The sequence below is a fragment of the Rattus rattus genome, chromosome 3 (assembly GCF_011064425.1).
Source record: "Rattus rattus isolate New Zealand chromosome 3, Rrattus_CSIRO_v1, whole genome shotgun sequence".
NCBI classification, from domain to species: Eukaryota; Metazoa; Chordata; class Mammalia; order Rodentia; family Muridae; genus Rattus; species Rattus rattus.
Window position 1 is genome coordinate 146294954 of NC_046156.1, and position 17632 is coordinate 146312585.

The following is a 17632-nucleotide window of genomic DNA, read 5'->3' on the forward strand; positions in this document are numbered from 1 at the left end:
ACATCTTAATGCTTACTGAATTTTCAGTACTTCACATAGAAAAGTCACATATTTGGTTTTCTGCAACATTTACCTTTTATACTTCTTATTTGATTTCAATTAGTATTGTAGTTTTATTTTTCTTAGCCATAACATAGTGGCAAATAGTTCAGGACTAAAAGAACATTTAGAGATAGAATTGTTAGAAGAAGATGGCCATGAAAGTCATAGCTGGGAGAAAAAATATCACCAAGCAGCCTTATTCCTGCTTTTATTGTCTGACAAGTTATTGTAAAATGCTGACCCAGCTCCATGATGGACTCTTGACCCAAAATAGTAAAATATCTTAACTTCAATACAACAAATTACACATAGAGCAGCCTCATAAAGGAAAGATTTCAGGACTCCATTATCACTGCAGCCCTATCAAGTGACCAGTCAGGTTAAACATTAATCTGTTTTTGTGTCCAATAAGAACAGACTCCTCTGACTTGATAGCTTTCCACGGCACCTCCGGTGTCTCTAGTAACTCACTCAGTATAAGGAACTGAAAACTCAAAGTATCCTTTTAGGCTAAGAGTAGTAGTGTATAACTTTAATTCCAGCACTTAAGAGGCAGAGGAAGGAAGATCTCCCAAGTTCAAGACCATAAGGACAATATAGTGAGGGGACATTTCAAACACCAAACCAAACAAACAAAAAATGAAATGCCATGTTCAATGAGAGAGAAAGCATCACAGTTCTCACTCCTCAAGGCCTTAAGAGGGGAAAAAAGTAGACATAGCAGAACCTTAAAGTTTTAATGGAAGGTAGTTTCTTCCATGGCTGTTTTAGTGATTGATTTTTTTTATTAAATCTTTTGATCTATTTTGTTACATGATTTTGGAATAAAAGAGTAAAATGTGTGTCATACCTCCCTTCAAAAAGGAAGGCATAATAAATTGCCTAGAAATTTATATCTCTCCTCCTTCTCTTAATAAATGATATATTCTAACTGATTGATTGCACAAGAGACCTCTTGTCAGTAAAACCATCTGCTCTATCTGAATCTAAGATGAAGAATGCTCACTCCTAAGCTCCCCACTTTCTGAATTCTAACAAAGTATAATCTCTTCTTTATATCTTTTTATCTTCTTTATTCAGATCCTGAATATATATATATATATATATATATATATAAAGACGAGACATGCCCAGTCCCTTTGCAGGCAGTTATTCATCCCTTGCAACTTGGAAACCATCACTTTCTGCTTTCTTCTTATCCAACTTGCTCTCTAGGAAGTAAGCAACTATCTAGCTTTTCTGTTCCAGTCGTTTTAATTTTTCATACTGTGAGAAAATGTTGTTGTGTTTTCTTCTGCATCCATTGCCAAATTATTTTACCTATAAGATAAAAACCTGCAAAAGTGACATTGAGTTCCTTGGTCACAGAAGCTATGCCTCCTGACAGCTGGAATGTCCTTTATATTTTGAAACCTGTGAGACCAAAGATAGGTTATCCTTGGTATATTAAAACCTAGGATGCCAGAAATTTGAGATTGAGTAGGGATAGGGGTTAAAGGGATTAGAGGAATAAAAAGGAGGAAGTGAATGGCATAATTACATTTTAATGTGGTGAACAGGTATACTTGTAGGTAAAATGTTAATTTTTAAAAAATCATAAATAAAGAAATTGACAGGTGCACATCTTTAAAATAAGCAAAACAAATAAACAAAAAACTAGGTTTCAGGAATTTCCCATACACAAGCACTAAGGAAAGCTCTGAATTCTCAAAGGATATAAGCTTTCATTGGAACATTATTTACTTTGTATTTCTTAATCTGGATTATCTAGTGGACCACAAAAATAAATCCTCTAAACAAAGGTCAGGCCCATTATGACTTGGGAGGGATAATGGGAAGTCTTTCTCCATGAGTATGTCAGCTACCTCAAAATAATCACATGCATTATCTCAAATCACAGTGCAAAACCCACAGGGTTGCCCTTAGGTCCCACCCATGCCATTTGTGCTCTGGAACATTTGCTTTCCAAATAAGCCTCTGCCTGACTAGCTGTGCCTGCAGACTGAGCTGGTTCTTTTTTTTCTTTTCTTTTCTTTTTTTTTTTTTTGAATACAAAAATGGAAGAATTCTTAACTATGGACTGAAACACATGTCAAGTTACATTATACACTTGCCCCTTATTTGAACAGCATTAAATATTTGTTTCCCTTCTTCATATAGAACGGATGTTTTCTTGTTGATAGATTAATTAGTTTTGTTTATTTATTTATTTGATCCCAGAAACGTCTGAGATGACTGACAGGTTTGCTTACCAGGTAAAGGCACAGATAGACCTGAGTTTTATCACTGACGTAGATACATGGAAGAAGGAAAACTAAAATTTGCAACTTGTCTTCTGATCAACCCATGTGTGTGTCTCTCTTCACATACATATGCATGCAAAAGAAATAAAAATGCAATAATAAAACTTTCAAAACTATTAGAAATAAAGCTAAATTTGCATCTGAGAACCAAAGCTAAAATCAAATACAGGAGCATATTGAATCTTAAGTGTTTCCTGAAATCATAAAAAGAGAAACAGAAACTGGACTATTTAGGTATATCAGAGTTCTTTATAACTCTATTGGCCTTACCCACCCAGAGATGTATTAATAGATAAAAGGATGTTTGAATAACTCTTATGATCTTTGTGTAATATAGATAAAGTATTTATTATTGTTTCAAAGTTAACTTAATTATGAAATAATGATTGTAAATTAAATGGTTTGAATTTTATTGTAAAAGTATCGTTTATTCACCAGTTGTGATTGCCATCTTGTAGGCTTACTGCTGAATAAGCTCATCTTTTTTGTTCTTTCTAAACCCTGTTGACTGGTTCAAACAGCTATTTTGGTGCAAACTTCTCTCCAAGCTGACTGATTCAAACTGGCTTCTTCAACATTTCATTGAATTGCTCTGCTTGGGTTCAAACTTACTCTGGAAATTTGCTCTAATCTAGATCCTTCTTATTTTCTGGCTTCAACAGCCTCTGCTGATTTGCACTGCATTAACTGAACAAACTGAACAGAACTGCATGAACTCAACCACATTCATCTGAATGCACCAAACTCCCCTGTACTTAGTTCCATTGCATTTGCTGAACTCAACTGAACTTCACTCACTGAACTGCCCTCCATTTCTGACTCACTCTATGTTCTTCTGAAGTAGTTCTCTTTCTTGTCTTCTCCTAAGAGTTGGGCATGTTCTCTTTTTCATTCAATCAAATCTTTTATCTCATTTGTCACTTAGCCACTCAAATTGATGTCACTTTCAAACATGTTGTTTTTTCCTTCTACAAACTAACTTTACCTTCATTCTTAGGAATTAAAGATATGTACTAATGATATGTTTCTATTATATCCAGAAGGATTAAAAGTGTGTCATTCCAGCAGGATCACTTAGATCTAGAAAATGTTTGGATGTGATTTCTTGTCAGAGAGGCCATGTTGCTGGCTTACTTCTTATTTTATTAATTTGATTTCTTGTTTGAGAAAAGAGTAATACACTGTGATTTAAGAGGGCTTTGAACTCAATACGTTCACAAGCTTACTCTAGACACATGGTGACTTTTCTGTTTCAGTCTTTTGAGTGTAGAGATTAGAGGCACGACACACTGTGTTTAATCTCTATATTATTTTGTCTAGAAACAATTAAGGCAAAATGTGAAATAAATTCTAATCATAAACATTTTCTTGAATTTCCAGTGGTGGCTCTGCTCCATTACTAAAGGATGATGTAAAATGTTATTAAAGCCACTAGGCCAAAGTAAATGTATGCCCTCAAAGTGCAAATGGTCATTTGAAAAGCAAAATCTGTAAGTTGAATTCGTTGCTTTTAATAGAAGTCATAAAATTACTAGTGAGGTCTTTTATGAGCCTGTACTTTATGAGATTTCCAGTGTATCTGGAGTTGGTTTTGTAACTGAGTAAAATACTTAGGCTGCTACCCCCATTGGTGAAGACATAACGCAACAATAGGAAAAAACAAGCAAACAAATAAACAAACTTAGTTACAATGAGGAACCTGTTTGGAGGGTGACTTCTTTTCCTCGTATAAGTAACTGTCACCAAAGAAGGTAGTTGCTGTTGAATTGGTTTTCTCAGGCTGGTAAAACATTGCTCAGGGGCAGAGGTCTGAAGACAAATGTTACACATTGGTCCTAACTTACTAGTCACAAGGTTTATCACAATACTTCACATATCTATGAACCAAAGCTGTTTCTCCTGGATAGTTTTATTATTGATTAGTTTGTCACATTCGGTTTCTGACCTCTTTCATGATGGATATCCAGGGTGTGTACCATATCCCAGGTCTTCTTGTCAATTACTACACTTAAGGTAAAGAAAGATAGCCTATTTCCCCTCTTATCATAGAAGATAAGACCAGATAGATGAAACATTCTGTTCAGACATTTGCTCTCCATGTTTGGTTTGATTTCAAAATATGTTTTATTAGATTTATTAAAAAATGAAGAACAAGACATATATATCAAAACAAGAAAAAAAGTAACTGAATGCTAGGAGTATGTGGTCTATATATACTCTTACCCCAGCCAAAGGTAGGAGATAGGAAGACATGCGGTGAAGTACTGTATTCTAGACTTGACATTACTGTTACATGCATGAGCTCTCACCAGCTGATGTTTATCTGCACAATATCTAGGCAGTCACAGTTACAGCAAATAGTGAATATCTTCTCCAGGATTCATTCTAAATGGGAGTTATCTGCTGCTGATAGCTTCAAAGGAGGGAGAAACCTGAATTTTGGAGGTGTTTTTACTTGTAACTTTTCTTATTCCAGTGTATACTCCAACATACATAGCATATGTAAATATGCAGCACTAAGTGGAATTAGTGGGATGACGTCACCAAAAATCATGAAAAAATACAAGTTGGAAGGGAGTCAGTCTATAGGACACTGTGGACACTTATAGGAAGAATCTAGGCAAAGGATATGATTATATTTTATAATAGATATGTATGGATGTCTCAAAATGAAGATAATTAATTAGAATATCCAACTAATAAGTAATATGAATTCATTATTCTGCAAATTATAGGTTTCTTTTCATGGAACATGTACTATGTTATAGTAATGAAACAACTTTGAAATGAATATAATTAAACTTTAATATTCACTAAAAAAGAAATCATGGAAAACATCAACTCTAAATCTGGGAACTTTTGATATATAGACTCTCACCCCAATGATGTGAATCACAGTCATGATGTTTCTTTAACACTCTTGTGTGGATGGCTTAATGAAGGCTTGGACTTTTCTTCTTCAAGAATTTATGTCCACAATTAATGGTACTTGCAAACCGTTACCAATTTTCATCACAGTGTCCTTTAAATTCTTCGCCCTCTCCCCTTGAGAGGATTTATATTCCACATACAAGTCAAAATTAACCTGCAAGCAGTGACTTCTATGTCACTGTTGGAAGTAGTTGGCCTAAGAATGGCAGTTATGGCATGAAAGGTAAATGGCTTTTTTTTTTTCTTCTGGAGAAACCATTAAAATAACCCATTCATTGTTAAAAAGACCCAGGAGGCTGAGGAGACTTGGTTATTTACACTATGGGTCTTATTTAAAACAAACAACAACAAAAAAGTAATGCCCTTGTTAGGTAAAATTAGAAATAACTATATCATAAAATTAGAATAGATCTTCAAAGAAATTCCAATTTTACATGTAAACAGAAATGGAAAAATAGATTCATACTGAGATTAAAGAAAGCATTCAAGTGAAAATTACAATTACTTAAAACTAGTGGTGGAAAGCAATTGTTCAAAAATAAAGACTGAGATGACCAAAGAACTTGTAAAAGCTAGTGCTTGAGTAAATCAGTGATGAACATAACTAATGAAGATGTGCAGTCTTTAAATGTAGCAATTGTTACGCAGTCACATTTATTCCCAATTAATAGTTAATTGTTAATAGTTAATTGTTAACTGTTAATAGTTGGAGCAAAGGATATTAAAATCTTAAATATTTCTGAGTTACTTCAAAATCTAAAGTATAAGATCATAGAAATTAGTCTCATATGTTTATAAACATTAATTGAAATTGGTTGAACATGTCTGCTCTAAAAAAGAATAGTGGTAGGTCTACATGAACCTTGTCTACCTCTATTCATAAAATATTTGGGAACATTTCTGTATTCATGAAAAACAAAACTCTGATTTAGTTTCAAACTTTATTCTAAATGTTAGGAAATTCAATGTGTACCATCTTTGATACTGATGATATTATCTTACTTTAAGATCCTACATATCCATAGCTCTTGAGAATAATAATGGTGCTATTGTGTCTTCTAGTCAGCACTGTATAGTACAAGCATGATTTATTAGGTTACCAATGCATCATGTATAAAAATGTGGAGGTCACTGCTTCTTTCTAATGTCATTGGATTAAGTATCATCATTTAATATTATAAAGTGTCTGAGATAGTTTTCCTGCTGTGAACAGACACCATGACCATGTCTACTCTTATAAAGTCAACATTTAATTGGGGCTAGCTTACAGGGTCAGAGGTTCAGTCCATTATCCTCAAGGTAGAAATATGGCAACATCCAAGTAGGCAAGGTACAGGAGGAGCTGAGAGTTCTACATCCTGACCCAATGGCTGCTAGCAGAATACTGACTTCTAGGCAGCTAGAATAAAAAATTTATAACTCACACCCATAGTAATATACCTACTCCAACAAGGCCACACCTTCTAATCCTGCCACTCCCTGGGCATAGCATATACCAATCATCACAAAAGTGATAGTCAGAGGTTTCCTATGGACATTTTGTGTTTGTGCAATACATAGTAACCACATAATTAAAATTCTTTGAAAGTATGAAAATGTCTGTTTAGATATTAGCAGAATGGATTCAGTAATTACTTCAGCTCTTTCTAAAAAAGCTGAGAGGAAGGATGTGACACCAAGACAAAACATATTTTAAAATGACAGAATTTCTCACACTGTACACTCAGATGAAAGCTTATGTTGTGATATTGCATACTTGGGGTGCTCAACATATGAAAGGATACTCAGATTATCATAACCATCATGAAAATGAAGGACCAAGAAACAATAACATACTACCTTACTCCAGTAAGAATGACTCTCTTCTGAAAGAAGACACAAAACAAAATAAAAATAAACAGTAAAAGTTGACAAGGAAGTGGAGACTGGGAGCCATTATGCTCTCCTCCTGATACTGCAAATACTCAAGCCAGTAGGAATGTTCAGCAAGTAATTAAAAATAGAAATAACACATGAAGCACCATTCATTTTGTGGGATTATCTCCAACGAAATAAAATTGAAATATTAAGGAAACATTTGAAGAAGAATCATTTTGCAAGAGCTAAGATATAATAGAATACTTGTCAATTTTTTTTTTAAATGTAGTATATACATTCCATGGAATGTTATTTGGTTACATAAAAAAAAAGGACAAAAGTTTGTACCTTGTGAAACCATCATGTTATTAAAGATAATTATGTCAAGAAAAACAAGCCAACTATGAAACACAATCTCACATAATCTCACATACATAAAAATCAAATAAATATATTGATCTACTAGAAGCTAGAAGTAAAAGAGTACTTACTAGAAGATAAGATAAGTGAGAGATCAAGGATTTGAAGTTTATTATGTCAGATAATAGAATAAATAGTTTGTTGTTTTCTTATTTAAAGGTTCTGGAACACATTCTTTCCTTTCTTGAAAATAGAGTAGATCCTGACTATAGTTTTCCCCCTTCTTCACTCCTCTCAGCTCCCTTCCATCTCCCCTCTTCCCCACATGAAATCTGTCCCTTAACTCTAACTCCTACTCTCTCTGTGTCTCTCTCTCTCTTCTCTCTCTCTTCCTCCTCCTCCCTCCTCCTCCTCCTCCTCCTCCTCCTCCTCCTCCTCCTCCTCCTCCTCCTCCTCCTCCTCGTCCTCCTCCTCTTCCTCACTCCATAGTACTAACAGCCCTGTCTTCTGCTGGCTGAGATTGGACTGTTGGGAAGAAACTTTACTGGATCTTACTGTAAAAGTATCTACAGGTAATGTCACCACCAACAATTATCTTATTGTTCAAGATAGAATTTTTTTAAGCCTGGAGCTATGATAGGACAGCCCATGCTGGACTTCTAGAGCAATGATTTTATTGGGTAGCTGGAATCAGAGTTCATGGCTAGCAGAAAGCCACTGGGAGAGATACTATTCAGAGATAAATTATGGTTTGTTCCATAATTTATCTCTGATTAGTATCTATCCCACTGGCTCTAGAAGTCCAGCATGGGCTGTCCTATCACAGCTCCCTGCCATAGATAGACTCTGCTCACACCCCCAACAACCCGGTGAAATTATGACTCAATAACTACAATTTATCAATCAGATTTATATGTTAAATTTTCAGTCCACAATACATCCTCATGATAAACTCACAACCAATTGATAAGGATATAAACTGCCTACCTAGATAAATTTACATATAGAAATCCACCCTTAAGAAATAAACCTAGGGCCATTCAAGACCACCCAGATCTGAGTCAACCTTTTCTGTCTCCATCTTGATTCTCCTACTCCTCCTTCCCGTTCTCTCTCATCTTACAAAAGCTTTGTCTCCGCCTTATTTTTTTAATGTACAATCATGGCCTTGATCTAACTTGTGCCAGCCTTCATGTGCATATAGAAATCAATCTAGAACTTATGTATACTATCATACTGTCTTTAAATGATGACATTTTGACTTCTGCCTTTCCAATTTGTATCCTCTTGATTTTCTTCAGTTGTCTTATTTCTCTAGCAATACACCTCAAATTATTCCTCAAAATAGAAACAAAACAAACATTGCCCAGGTCACTTTATGAGTGCAGGGTTACCCTGATAATCAAAACACATAATGAACTAACAAAGAAAGGAATTACAGACCAATTTTCCTCATGAACTTAGATGCAAACATACTCAATAAAATACTTGCATACTAAATCCAAAAACACATCAAAAGATCATGTACTTGTGGTAGATACTGAGAGAATGACGAACCAATGACTTGCCTAAGTTGAGATCCATCCTATGGGCAAGAACCAATCTCTGACACTATTAATGCTTTTTCTGTTATGCATGAGGACAGGAGCCTAGCATAACTGTCTTCTGAGAGTCTCCACCCAGTATCTGACCAAAATAAATCCAGAGAGCCACAACCAAACATCAGAAAAGGCTCTGGAAGTCTTGTGAAAGAGTTGGGAGAAAGCTTGAAGAACTCAGAAGAAGTAGGAATTCTACTAGAAGATGAAGAGAGTCAAATAACGTGGTCCCTTTGGGGCTCTCAGAGACTGAGCCATCAACCAAAGTGCATAGATAGTCTGGACTCAGGCCCTCACACATATGTAGAAGATGTGAAATGTGGCTTTTATGCAGATCCCTCAAAAACCAGAGTGGGGACTTTCCCTGACTCTGTTGTTTGCCTTTGGTTCCTGTTCCTCTAGGGAGGCTGTCTTGTCTGACATCAATGTCAGAGGTTGTGCCTAGTCCTACATTATCCTGAGGTTTTAGGATTCATTTTGAAAACAAAACAAAACAAAAACACAAACAAACAACAACAAAACAACAACAACAAAACCAAAAAATCCCCAACAACTGAATAAACAAAAACAATATCAGGTGTCTCTTAAATTCTTGCCAAAACAATTCTATGTACAAGTGTTTTCCACAAGAGAAAAATTGTGGCTTAGACATGCCCAATAATTTGGGCAAAGATTGTGAATATCTAAAAGACACTTGTTTCTCCAGTGCCTGCCAAGGAATTTCCACTGTGTGAAGACTTCAGGATAAAGGAATTTTCTGTGCCAATGTCTTTCCGGAAACAATGGGCTGACCTGTGAAACTGCCATTAATTTCCATGGAGGAAATTACTGCCAAAATGGAGACACCTATCACAAAGACCCTGAGCACCCTATCTATATCTGCCCTGCTTTAAATGCTGGAAGGTTCTGCAAGACATCTCATTATGATGGTGCACCCAAGCCACACAATGAAGCTGTGTGCCAGGACGGAATCAATTGCTACACCTGCTTCTGAATGCCTGAATACTTAGGCAGACATTATGACTTGGAAGCAGATGAATGTGTTTCTGAACCCTGCATGAATGTGGCTATATGCCTTCAATGAGATAGAAAGATACACATGTGTCTGTTCTTAAGAGTATTTTTCTGTGAACTGTGACTTGGAAATTGATGAATGTGGATGCCAGCTGAGTCTACCTGGTGCCACATGTCAAGATGCTCTTGGGTCTTACTTCTGTACCTGTACACATGGATTCCTTGGTGAACTTACCTCTGACCATCTGCCAATCAGCAATATATCCATGGAGGTCTATGTTTGGATGGAGGAAACAACTTCCACTGTGACAGTGTGGGTACTGGGTTCACAGGAAAACACTGTGAGAATGTAATGCCTCCTTATTGGTTAAACCCTTTTCATGATAATGTAATATGTGAAGACACTGTTGAGAGCGAAATTCTGTCAGTTCTAGCCTGGATATCAGGTACCTTGAGTGAGCTAGACATAAATGAATGCAGTAGCAACTTCTGACAATTTGGGGAGGAATGTGTCAAGCTGTTCTCAGAAGATCTCTACAGACACATTGCTGGCCTGCTTTCCTCCTTCAACCACCTTGGAGATTCAGGCTATGTTTGCTTCTGTCAGATTGCATTCACTACTGGATCATAGCATAATTGTCTTCTGAGAGGGTCCACCCAGCAGCTGACTGAAACAAATGCAGACATTCAGAACCAAACCCTAGATGGAGTTCTGGAAGTCTTGTGGAAGAGTTAGAGGAAGGATTGAGGAGCCTGGAGGATATATGGTATCTATAAGAAAAAACTCAAAGCAATTCCTTCCAAATCAAAAACAAGACAAGATTGTTCATTCTCTATATTTATATAATATCGTGTTTGGAATATAATCTTCATCCCTTTACCCTGAGATTATGCAGCCTTTACAGAAGAAATGAATGCCTATGACAGTAAATATGGTCAATACTAATAAGTAGGAAACTCACAAACCTTTTTGAGGAACCTACTGCTGTTTAATGCTTGACTACATGGTTAGGTTGTCAAAATGCATTCTAAATACTAGTGTTCATTTCCACAGATTTGAGCTACTCCTCATCAGAGAAGCTTCTCTTCAAGTATGCAGATAATAATAGCTTTCAATTGCTGGAAATAAATGACTGGGAGTGCTCATCCACTGAAGTGTCATTTGGATCAAACTACATTCCCATCCTCCATTCTCTGGGAACATTTCAGAAAAAGGAGGGAAAATATTGTCCAATACTGAGATTGGTGGGCAGTGTTAGAAAATGGTGCTTACTATACCTGACATTGTTGATGCACACATGAACTCATACTAGTTCTGCCTACCTCCACAAGGGCTGCATAAGATAAAACCAGTATGATAGATGGGGGTGTAACCATTGGTAGGTTGCCCATTCCCAAGTATATAATTCCACACCTATGCACATAGGAAAGCATTGTACTTAGTTAAAAAAATAACTATGTGAATAAATGAAAAAAAGCACATCATACTGATAGTGAGATGCATTTGAGAGTTCTTGGGGGGGGAATCTGAGAGGAGTAGGAGTTGGATATTATCAACTGTAATAAATAAATGTGTAAAATTTTCAAAGAATAATTAAAACGTTGCTTGATAAGAGGATGATGAAAAAGGACAGATAAATTTGGGTGGGAAAATGATGATGTAGTTAAATAGGAATAAGAGGTCTGGGTGGTGTGTTTTTGCCAAATAGTGTGACTATAGACAACAACATAATATATAGCTTTTGTAAAAAAAAAATGAAGAAACCATTTTAGAAGTTTGGGATAATGAAAGATGGTTGTTGGAGAATGTAGGTCCCATCTTCTCTTTGAAGGCTATGGCTACCAGCCTGAGAAAACAAAAGGAGCAGAGGTGGAGAGCTGGGCTCAGAGTGCTGTGAATATGGACAAAATGAACTTTGGAGACTGCTGCAGCAAGATGAGACTAATTTATTGGTTCAGGGGTAGGGTAAGTGAGGGCCTTCTTATGGGGTATGTGTCAAAGGCAGTAATTGGTCATAGAATCAAGTGAGAAGGAAGGGAAGATTGGTTGTATCATAGCACCTAAGTATTTGTGGGCAGAAGCCAGAAAAGGACTTGTGTGCTGAGTTATGCAGTCCGCAGAGAGCTCTCTGTGCAAGGTCACATTTCAGACAAGGCCTGTCACCTGTGTTTGGGAACACTCTCCAGACCGAAGCAGGAACAGTTAAAAGCCACTAAGAAAGAGAGTCGTCCACTAGGTGCCAAGCTCAGAAAGCCATCTGGTCATGGGGGACTGCTACCTTAATAGTGATGTTTCCCAACAGAACATAACAATATTTTACCCAATGAGAGTATTACATAATTGAAAGAGTAATAAAAATATTACATTATTGTAAGAATATTCACGTTTTTGTTTTAGAGTACGATAGTAATAAACAGTATGAATTTTTCAATTATTTAAATAAAAATAATAATTAAATAATTTTTAGATAAGCTCAGTTGTTGATTCAAAATTGGCTTTGAAATATCAAGAAAAGCTATTTATAACCTAGACAAAACTTCGCAATCAGATTAGAACTTCTAGAACTCACTAAGCTGGGCAGAATTTACCAAAATACTTTTTAAATATTTAAATTTATTTTCTTTATAACACGTATTCAGGATATTTTGCATACATTGCATTTCACAGGAAGGAAATATATTGTTTGTAGTGTTTATTACATTCTGAGGAAATCTCTAAAAGCACTGCATTCAACATTACAGACTTCTGTAAGTAGATTTACTGCATGTTTACAGAAAGAGGTAATATGCAAGAGAACAAAGAACATGGGATAATAGATGCGCAAATTACAGGCATATTTACTCAAACTCTTAGTCATTTCTTTTGTAACACAATCTTAATGTAAAATATATGAATTATTTCAAGAAGTCGTTCTCTTTGCTATTTTACAATCTTGATATTGGCAACATTTTAACAGAAAATGCAAACACAGATGTCAAAGAGCATTATGGAGTTAATAAAAAGATATTAAAAATATGCTTCTAGTACATTTCCATGGTCTTCTAAAGTGATGTAACCATGGTGATTAACGTTGATGTATACAAGTTAGATTCTGTTTATTTCTCTGTCAAGAACCATTGTTCCTGCTAAAATGACAATTGGCCTTGGATTACCAGAACAAAACTCTGATAACCCAGACAAATGATTGCTATATTACAGACGAATGTTTAATAAAGGAAAAGATGAAATCAAAACAATCATACTAAAATCAATATTATTTGAGATGAACAAAATGAGGAAAAACCTCACTGAATATTGTCTAAAATGTTGGAGTGATTTCTTACATAAATAAAACAACAATTTCTGACTTATCAAAGGATGTTTTAGCCAACTTTTAACAACTGCAGATTAATTTATAATTTACTAATGTATTAGATATTTTCTGTCTTCTGTATGTATCTTTGCTGTAAATTTATTTTATTATCAAAATAATAAAATATAACAGGATGTGGTAAATTATTTCATGTAATAGTATTATTTTCGATATTATTCTTCATATGACCAATTAAGAACAACAAAAAAAATGTGATTTTGTTTGTCCAGTAGTGACACAAATAACATTATTAGCTTTTTTAAGTTCATAAATTTAAATCATTAGCTCTTATTTTAAGTAATTATTTTAAAATGTCGCTATCTTGGTTATGATTCTTTCACCATTAAAAGCCTTCAAGTTTGGGAAAAATAAACTTGATGTTACATGCTACGTGACTTCTTGGAGAAAGTTGAGAAAACATCTATTTCCCCAAGATTCAGAGTACATAGACTCACCAAGAAAAAAACTTGGGGCAAGTTCTAATTGAAAAACAAGATTTTTTATCAGAAAATGAGGGGCTTATGGACAGCCTTACATTTAATATGCTTTAGTCAGCTCAATGACTAAACATCCACGGGGCTAGCACACTCTCCCTTCTGATTTCCTGAATTATTACTTACTAAAACTTCTTTTCCATCCTGGCTACCCTAGATCTAGTTTGGGGGTTTGCTCTTTTCTGGCTTTTATTATTATTACTGGTATGCTCTCTCTGCAGCTCTCAAGCTTGAATCTTATTTCTTCCCTGGCATGGTAGCTTCCTACTTCTCCATCCTCTTACCTGTCGATCCTCAAGTCCTGCCTTGGTCATCCTGCCAAGCCATTGGCCTCTGGCAGCTTTATTTACCATTTAGAACCAACTGTGGACAGGGACCCTCAGTATCTTACATGCAGATTCTCATGGAATTCTGAGAACTTAATAACATAATACAAGCATTAAACCAACTCCACAACAAGTACCTATAAGACTAAAAAGTCTTGTCATAATAATGGCTTATTCCTTGCAAGTTGCAATTGTGACTTCAAAGAGAGGAACATATAGATTTCTGTCTCATAAAGGCCTTATAGATCTGAGCATTATGATCATTTTTAAGTCTCACAAATATTACTCAACAATGAAGCAATATTAATAGGAACAGTATTGAGAGCATCTCATTACAGCTAGTATGCTTCAAGATAATGGTCACTATATCCAGTCTAGAGGAAATCTCTAGATGCCTCTCTACATTTCTCTGTTTTTTAAATTCTTTCTTCTCGCCTTTGAGCCTTTCAGGTTGAGAGCTTTCATACCTACTGTTATGCTCAATACTCATGTTTATGTCACGAGATCACAGTGGAATCTTATCTTGTAGCAAAAATAGGTGTGTGTGTTTGTGTGTATGTGCATGTGTTTATATGCCTGTCTTTTTGTGTGCATATCTATGTATGTGTGTGTCCATGTATGTATATGACTTTGTATTAAAGAGAGTAAAATGATGAAACAATGTTACATTACATTTTTTGTGAATTTTCAAGCAAATTAAAATCTGGGACGAGTAGAGGAAAATGTTACAAATGAATCAGTCCAAGATCTTCATGTGATTTAATTACTGAGTTTACTGTGTTTCTTATTGAAGTATAGGTTAAAAAAAATGGCATGTCTTTAATTCAAGCACTCATTCAGCACAACTCTATGAGTTCTAGAATAATTGGTCCATAAACTTACAGAACTAGTAGTACTGTGAAGGGAGACTTTGTTTAGTGAAATAATAGGAAGAAAAAAGAAGAAAGAAAGAGGAATAAAGAAAGAAAGAAAGAAAGAAAGAAAGAAAGAAAGAAAGAAAGAAAGAAAGAAAGAAAGAAAGAAAGAAAGACTGAAGGGTACAGTTAAAGAAAGAAATACCACCAGAAAATCTGGGAGATTTAAAGAAATCTTCAACAACCTCTCCCCTCATCTAAATATTTAACTTTGCACAGTAACAGTTGGAGTGTCTAAGATAGGAAGAGCCTCGTGGGAATGTGTGATCCTAGTAAACTCATGACTCTTCCACAACTTTTACATTTTTCTACATGGTAGCAGCCCTGATAGAGTAGGGGTCTTGTGTGGTCCTTTTGGCTGCTGAGTTGCTGCTTTATGTTCTGAATCTACAAAACACTAATATTCTTCAGGGTGTTCACTCCATTGTACTTGATCTGAGCCAAGTCATGTCTCCTGTGCAAGTTGTTATTGAGAGAACATAATATGATTTGTTAAAATAGTTTATATAGATCCAATACTTTAACACATTTGGATAAAGCACTTAATGTGTGTAGTGTTACAACTATATTCTCTTTCAAGTATGGGTAGAGATAAGAATGTAATATCAAAAATTTTCAAAGAATATTTTTCAAGTTTCTAAAAAATATTAGTTTTCTAATATTCTGTCATGTATATTTTATACCTATAGACTCTAGGTCATGAAGTCATTCAAGTTTATAGAGTGGATGATTAAAGATTTAATCTTTTCTAATTTAATCTTGACTTTATTATCGATAACTTATATTTTCATAGTCTGAGACATAAAACTTTAGTCATGGGTCAGTACAGTTAAGTATTAATAATTTCACATAACACAATGACATATGTAATTCCCAATACTTTCTTAATATTTGTACTATTTTTCTTTTCTCATAACAATTAGTTATGAGGTGCCTCCATTTAATATTCTATATAGTTCTAGAGAATGGAAATTCAACTCATTTCTTTTCCAAAATAGAATCCCTAACGTTTTTTAAAAAATTTTTATTAGAATATTTCTTTATTTACATTTCAAACATTAATCCCCTTCCCGGTTTCCTGTCTATAAGCCCCCATTCCCTCTCGGCCCCCTCCCCCATATGGGTATTTCCCCCTATACATCCCCTTTATTGCTCCTCCTCATATTCCCTTGCACTGGGAGTCCAACCTTGGCAGGACCAAGGGCTTCCCCTTCCCCTGATGACCCAACAAGGCTATTCTCTGCTCCTCATGCAGTTGGAGCCCTGGGTCAGTGCACGTATAGGCTTTCAGTAGTGGTTTAGTCCCTGGAAGTTCTGGTTGGTTGGCATTGTTGTTTTTGTGGGGTTGCAAGCTCCTTCAACTCTTTCAGTACTTCCTCTCATTCCCTCAAGGGGGTACTATTCTCAGTTTGGTGGTTTGCTGCTAGCATTGACCTCTGTATTGGACATGCTCTGGATGTATCTCTCATGAGAGATCTATATCCAGTCCTTTTCAGCATGCATTTTTTAGCTTCATCAGTCTTATCTAGTTTTGGTGGCTGTCTATATATGGGCCACATGTGGGTCAGCCTCTGAATGGCCATATCTTAAGTTGCTGCTATAAACTTTGCCTCCATATCCCCTCCTATGGATATTTTCCCCCTTTCAAGAAGGAGTGGGATCATCCGCATTTTCGTCATCCTTCTTCTTGAGCTTCCTGTGGTCTGTGGATTGCATTTTGGGTAATTTGAGCTTTTTGGCTAATATCCACTAACTTTTTAAAAATCAATAAATGTGTTCAACTAGAATCAGAATAATTTCTTACTATTTTTTCATATAAACCCTCTTTAATTGTCTGAAATGATTGTATTGTGAGTAGTAGTTAGCCCCACCTGATACATTTCTGCAATCCCAGCACTAAAGATTCTGACAAGAGGACTGTAAGTTCCCAAGCCATGTGTGATGCAGAGTATATCTATGTCTCAACATCAAGACCCAAAATAAATAATAAACAATTAAATAGATGAAAACACTGGCATATTCTCTATATTGATCACATACTTATGAATATATAATAAACATATGTTTTTATATTGATGACACATATAACTAACATAGAGATTTGCAGACAATATTGTAATGATAATTCTTATTAACTGTATTGTTACTCTTCTTTGTCTAAGCTTTGGATAGATATAAACAGAAAAGAATGTTAATAGTTTTGAAAATTTCCACAAGCCTTTGCTTTCAGAAATGTTCAAATATTCCAAGAGTTTAATTATACTCTTCTTTGTTTTATCTGGTAAAGCACAATTTTGCTACTGTTCATTATTTATTTCCCAGAAATTTCTCATTATGCAGTGCCCACGCTGTTCTTTTCAGAGAAATAACCTAAACACAGAATTCCTGATTTCAAAATCTGAGATACTTCTTCAGTCCTATGACCTAAATACATAATTTT

The 17632-nt window shown here is 35.3% G+C and overlaps 1 protein-coding gene and 1 pseudogene across 1 annotated transcript in view; one reads left to right on the plus strand and one right to left on the minus strand.

Annotated features, from left to right (window-relative positions):
• Window positions 1–17632, minus strand: part of LOC116897041 (thioredoxin-like protein 4A) — a 511807-nt gene that overhangs the window by 63156 nt on the left and 431019 nt on the right. The gene's annotated exons all lie outside the window — the stretch shown is intronic.
• LOC116895178 lies at window positions 9655–10736 on the plus strand (annotated as a pseudogene).